Below are 6905 nucleotides of genomic sequence, written 5' to 3'. Positions count from 1 at the left end.
AGATCATTCCGAATGACCATTAGCTGGTCATTCAGGAAATCCTGAATTTCTGAACCTGCTAGATCCCACTGCAATGCCTTCCCAGCCTCAGTGATATTCAATACCATCTCTGTCAGCAACTTCTGGGTCATTAAACTAAGGGCGGAAATAACATGTAACTCATCAACTCCAGCCTGTACCTGGGTTAGTTGTACTCCAGAAACAAGGCCAATGGCCTTCTCTAGTTGGCCCAATTTCTCATCATGTTCTTGGTTCTTAAAAATATTCCAAACTGCTGCTGCATTATTGGCCCCATCCCAAAGGGATCCGGTCAAGTCTCTCTTCTTTCTAGAGGAAATAACCCAAGCCCTCTGTTGTGCTAATTTAATGGCAGCCCCCTGTGAGCAATTATAAATTCTTGGGGTTCACTGGTAGTGATATCATATACTTTTATCTCCACTGATCCATTCAATTGTTCGCTTATATGGGATATCCTGAACCTTAAAAATATATTTTTTCAAACAATATTTAAATAAATCACTAAAGTGTGAAGGCCTTAGTCATTGGTTTTTATCAAATCTATGGCATTGTCTGTATTTGGATGTGTTACAGGGGTAATAGTGTAATGGAGGAGATGGCAGGGGCAATGGCAACAAGGTGCCTTTGGTACTTGTCATTTAAAATCCAATTAGGGAGGGCAATACATCCAAAACACAGGGCGCAGCCTGTAGAATAAACCCCAAAATCCAATCAATACCACGTTCCCAAGCATGGGTCCCACAAGTTTCTTCCTGCCAGTGTATAATTCTTTGTTTCTTCACCAGGGTCAGTTCTTAATGTCTTTTGAGTCAGGAATTCCTGGACTTTGTGGTTTCAGTGAAGTAAGTGTTCCTTCTTCTCTTTTCCTGAAACAGTGTGGTTTAGCATCATACAGGGGAGAGGTTACTAGCACATCACCCTGTAATGGTTTTGCTTCTTCTAGAAAAATCCAGAGGCACAGTAGGTCTGTCAGTGGACAAGGGAGAGGTTACTAGCACTTCACCTTGTCTTTTTTTTTTTTTTTTTTTTTCTGCTGTCCAGAAGACACAGCAGAGCTAGAAGGAGAAATAGGCTTATCATCAGTCGGAGAGTCCTCCCGAGGTGGAGGGGTCTTTTTACAGTGAGAAGCATGGGTCCAGGCAGGTAGTCCTTGGCACTTCACAGTGGTGGTGGTTAACAGGACTTGGAAAGGGCCTTTCCAGTGTGGAGCCAAAGCAGTCTTTCGTTGATGGACTTTACGTAGACTCAGTCTCCTTGTTTCAATGAATGGCAGGGCTGCTAGGGTCTTTGGGTAGCACTTCTTTTATCTGTGAGAAAAGAAACCTAACACATTTCATTAATGCCTGGCAGTGTTTTGCAGATCTTATAGTTGCTTGGGCACATTCAGGCCCCCCTTTTCTTGGCTATTAGCCAAGTCTTAGCTGTGGGCAGTGTCCTTGGATGGTGCCAGCATCTTATCTTTGGACTGAGCTTGCTAGCTATTTTTCCTCAGTTAACTCGTTCTGTTCTTTTTCCTTCTCCCCTTCTTGGCTTTTTTTAACCTACAAAGGAAACTTCCACTCTTCACTCATACACCTTTTTCCAACAATGAACACATACACATTGCCATTATACAGTACATTAGTCTTATTACTCAATGTATGCCATTTACACCCTTCCAGTAAAATAACTTTATTACAGAGCTTTGGAGCAACAAACCAGGACAAGCACACCCACTTTTGAGGAGTCCACTTGGTACAACCTCAGGTGTCCAATAGCTTTCCTCCCTCCCCAGCCCTCTGGCTAGAAATTTGAAGTAGCCAGAAGGATCCCATGGGCAATATGGGGAGTGGGTTAACCTTCCATGTCCTTGCTTCCAAAGACTGTTGGTATGCAAATTTTAACAACAATTTTTTCAATTAAAAAAATCTGGCCAATGAAGTTTCTTTTTCTTACTTAAGCAACTGTATTAGACTTTAGTATATCACATTTTCCTGATTTATCCAAACACTTTTTGTATTCCAAGTTGAATAAAACAAGTATCTGCTTTTTGATTTAACCCTTCTATTTAATTTTGAACTAGACTGTCTTATGAAAATATTAAACCCAACAATTCTGGCCACAAGACAAACACCACAAGACAGGACAAAGAACACAAAAATAATTCCTATTGTACCAGTAAATGCATGGTACATTGAATGCTGTTCAGCTGGCATCCGTTTTCTCTGATGATCTGAAAGACAAAAGAACAGAGGTCTACCCCTTCTGGGTAGTCAGTCATTGCTTAAAATATTTCCTTTATATACACACATACTCTTGTTGATTTTAGACAAAACAGAGGAATTACCCCATATTTCCTTGTATTTGTTTCATAGGCAGCCCAGGTTTCAGTGGCTTCTACCTTATTAGTTAGAAAATTGCATTAATACAGATGCTTTCTGGCTTGCTTCCAGATCCAAAGCTATCCACAGCTTAAAAATTCTTATGTAAAAAGGGACACAATTAACTTTCCCAGACTTTTGATTGCCTTTTACTTTTAACTCCTGCTTTCAAACACCCAGTGATCTGAAAAGAGACAACACAACCTATATTGGTAGGTTTGCATTTCTTTTACCTCTGCTACAATATACACTGCACATGTTCTGGGGAAAATGCACATCCTCTCCACAATTCAATTTCCACAACACTAGCCACATCAATTTCTACACAAGGTGTAACTGTTTCTTTTGTGCTTACAAAATCTCCATGCACCCCTAGTAAAGTGACAGCTTGACCACACAGAGCCAGGGGCACTGTCCTTCTCTCTTTTTTTACCAGATCTTTTATCTGCTATTTTGTTACCCAAAAACAAATTCAAATCTTTATTCTTTCCTGAACACCGGGTAAAGGCCATTTACTTAACATATAATTCAAAGGGCTATCCTTAGAGGGTTTTACCAGAGACCCACCCATCTGCCTGCTGATACTCTAACAGAGAATTACACAGAGAACAGAGGGAATTATGGCCTAATAGGATCCTATTACAGGAATTTCTACTAATACTGACCGCTACAGGGGACGGGACAGAAGGATCCCAATTCGACCTCAGAGCTTCATTGCACGCGATGGCTTCCACTCTGAGGAATTACAAATGAGAGGCTCAGTTCCGTCCACACACCTAACACCTAAATGTATAAGACAGAAATTCATTAACCGGAGTCGCCAGTAACTGTCACCAAAATATCGGGTCCACCTAACTGAGAGCCAATAACAGCCAGACAGGGATAAGGAAGAGTTGCTTTATTCAGCAGAAGAAAGGAGAGCCTTGCACCTTGGTACAAAGACTCTGTCTTACACACATTTTACCATTTCAATTATTATCCTGGGGATTTGAAATCCCCATGCTTATAATTACTTACTCCTTTCCTTCCACTATGCCCTCAAAGTTTCCAACCTGTTCTCCAATCTCTCTATCTATTGCCTGCCCGCTTGGGCCCGATCCTGCTTTTCTCGCTGAACCGTCCCTTCCATGGGCACCAGCTTTTTCACTACCAATTTAGATAGGAGGGTGGGCTTCTCAACTAGCCCCCACCCTTCCTGGTCTCTTCTCTTAAACATTCTTACTCACAAGGCTACCCGAGTCCTCCCTCGTGAGGCTTGCCACTTGGGCAAAACGCATGACCCATTGGCATTTAACTATTCAATTTTCTCTTGTGGCAAACACACTGCTCTTACAGCATATGCAAACACAAATGGTTAAATTCTGACAAGTCCCTGAAGGACCGGTACTTGCTTAGCCAGTGCTTCCTTTTCTGCCTGGAAGTCCTGTCTCAAGGCTTGCAACTTGCCCTGGGCGTAGGTTTGAGTTGCTGCCTGGTTCATGATCTATGCTCTTAATTGCTCAATTCTAGTTATCAAGTAAACAACTCTTCCCTTTTCTCCAACTTCTCTATTGCCCAGTCCTGCTACGACTGGGGTAGATCCACCTGACACCCTTCCCGGTCAGCCGGGGTGGAAAGAGGAATGCTAAATCCCTCTCCGGTTCTCAGACTTACTGCAGCTGAGAGTAGGCACACTTTCATACTCACACACGTACGTCCAGACTGGCCATGTCTGTGTATAACGTTCAGAGAAGGTGCTGTGCAATCTCCAACTTGCTTCCTCTCTTGGGAGGGCAGTTCTTTTACACCCTGAGGTCTCCTGGGGTGTCTTTTAAGTGATTCCAGTCCAGGCCGGCTGCCTGTGGCTTCTTCAGCGTCCCCAAACCACGCCGGCTCCAGGGTCGCAAAGCCAGACTGTTGGATCTCACTGGACAGTTAAGCTTTGCAAATGTAATCTCAGCACTGTAACTTGTATTGCCTTTGGTTTGACTATGTCTATATTTTTTCACAGTCAGCTGGGGCCGAAAGCAGTTTTTCTTTGTGCTTAGCCTGGTCTGCATTGATTCTTGACCTTGAACGCAGATTAACTTTCTCTTTATCTCTGGACCAAGCTGAATTTCAAATTAACCCGTTCCTTTCCTCAATAGACAAATTGCTCCCATTGTGTGTCAGAGGCTTTTTGGTGATTAAAAGCTCCTCTGAGATGTATGATCTTATCTAGATTGAAGGTACCTTCTAGTGGGCATTGTTTAGATGAATTTTCACGCATGTAATGATTTCAATTCTCTAAATACCTGCAGGTTTTAGTACCATAATGTACGTACATGAAATAAGCTGGGGTACCCTTAGTGGGTGAGAGGAAATCCTTAGACTGTCCCCCACCCATTTTCCAATCACACACACAGGGAGGAGGATGCCCTGTCCGCGCTAGCGGCACATAAACTAAGGATCTCTCCCTACAGGGTATTCACACAGGAGAGACTAACGAGGATGGCCACGACCCTCCTACACCTCCCTTCAGCAAAGAGCATCGGCTAGTCTCAGAGAGACGGCGCCGCTTACTCTGTTGCATCCAGTGAGATGATCAGACTGTCAGTGGCTCACACAGAGAGGAAAAGGGGAGGGAAGATGGGTTCACACACTCCTAGACCCAGGTAGCCTCCTCACCGGACGATGCCAGGCCGAGTTAGCCCACCGTGGGTCGGATCTCCTAAAAGATCCTCTAGTTACCGGGCTTGCGTTAGAGTAGTTCTGGTCACGAGCCAAAAGACTTCGCAGAGTACTCTGGGCGTCTTCCGGTAACACTCAATTCACACTGGTGTACACACACACACACACACACACACACCAAGGCCTTATTCCAGGTACTATTCCCAAGTACCTCCAGGTACTATTCCCAAGTACCTCGATGCATCACTCGAGGTGGTAAAAACCACTCCTGAGGCGGTAACAACCCCTCAACACAGGTGCAAACCCTATGCACCTAGCATATGCATACAGGGGGCGGCAAACAATTCCCCTATTACGCCGCTCAGCATCTGACCTTGCTACACAGTCAATAAGTTCGGATGGCGTGAGCCCAACAGGGACAGACGGCCCCACGGACAGTCCTCCTCCGACACCCCAATAGAGATTTCAAAAGGTCTCCTACCTCTATTGTGGCGCCATGGGGTTCAAAGGGGAACGATCCGTAGCAGCTGCCAGTGCCTCTGCGGGCGTTGCCATCCCGGACGAGCCCCCAAATTGTCGGAGAAAAACAGAGTTCTCACTATTTGTTTAGGTATAGCAAGTCAGATGCTTTATTAACTCTCACAATTGCGCAGAGGGAGAGAGCTAAGCAGGTCTCTCAACAGGTAAACAATTACAGCAAGCATTTATACCTTTTGTTACAGACAATAATGAGCAACAGTTGCATTTTGTTTATACATAGGTCATTTTGATATCTTGTTTTGCTCACTAATGTAGACTCTTAGTCTACATTCCATATTATCTACACAAGGTCGCAGCAACTTCTCACACAGTTCTTTCCCACTCGCCTCACACATTCCTTGCTTCTACAAATCTCGCGTTATTAGGGTTACAGTTAGCCTAACTTTTGCTAACGAACTGTCATGCATTGCATCCCCTTCCTGTCAGTTCTTTCTCTGCTTCCACAGGTGTATATCAGCTAAAAGACATAGTGGTTTATAGCTAATATCCAAAATATTAAAGCAGGACTTAAAATATAACATCACAGTATCTTGACACTATACGCTATTTAGAGTAGAGAATGTATCTTCATACTGCTTCTGTGTTTTTACGGCAACAAGCACATGGTGGCCCTAACACTGATTTTGTTCTATCTGGAGCAGAGTGCAAACCTGGCCTCCATACCATAAAAAATATTTTATGGCATACTAAAAAAAAAAAAAAGCTTTTTTTTAAAGAGCAGAGGTGAGACAGAATGCTGGAGATTTTACAGATCTCTGGAGAGGGAACAGGAATTGCCCTATATCCAAAATAAGACACACTTTCTTCTTGTATGAAGGCCAAAGGTCAAACACTTCCTGAATGAGAGCTGTTGTAAGGGTAGGATTGCACTGCAAAATAAGGTGTATACTTAACTCATGCTAATGTGTAGGGGACCCTGGGTTGAACCTGAGCTGCTAATTTGAGTTAGCTATAGGGGGTTATGTAACATGAGTGCAGAACACACCTGTTCTGCAGTATGTATACCCTACGTTACACTAGCTACAGTTTAGGAACTGCCTTGGTGGCCATGGTAAACTGGACTACAGTATGGTTCAGCTCCAAATGCCTCTATCCTGCATCTGACCCAGAAATGCCCCCTACCCTGATATTTTATTTTGTTTATTTTTTACTTTCATTGTAGCTTTAGTGAGATAATACTACTGATTTCCCTATTCACCACTTGGGAGGAAACTCATGTCCAACTGTCAAAACTCCCACTATTACCTCCCATTTTCAAAAGCTTGAGGTATTTGCCTTGGATGTGAATAGCTGTCCACTAGGAAGTGGATTATGACCACTTATGCAGATGGCACTTCA

At 43.5% G+C, this 6905-nt stretch overlaps 1 long non-coding RNA gene across 1 annotated transcript; it reads right to left on the bottom strand.

Annotated features, from left to right (window-relative positions):
• Window positions 1–1022: 1022 nt before the first annotated feature.
• Window positions 1023–6006, bottom strand: LOC135980761 (uncharacterized). Its single transcript, XR_010597660.1, has 2 exons — window positions 4065–6006; window positions 1023–1325 (listed from the first exon to the last, which is right to left on the bottom strand). It is a non-coding gene; the product is annotated as an uncharacterized LOC135980761 (long non-coding RNA).
• Between the last annotated feature and the right edge of the window lie 899 nt (window positions 6007–6905).

The sequence above is a fragment of the Chrysemys picta genome, chromosome 1, assembly GCF_011386835.1.
Source record: "Chrysemys picta bellii isolate R12L10 chromosome 1, ASM1138683v2, whole genome shotgun sequence".
Taxonomy (NCBI): domain Eukaryota; kingdom Metazoa; phylum Chordata; order Testudines; family Emydidae; genus Chrysemys; species Chrysemys picta.
This window is presented reverse-complemented; position numbering and strand designations above follow the sequence as displayed.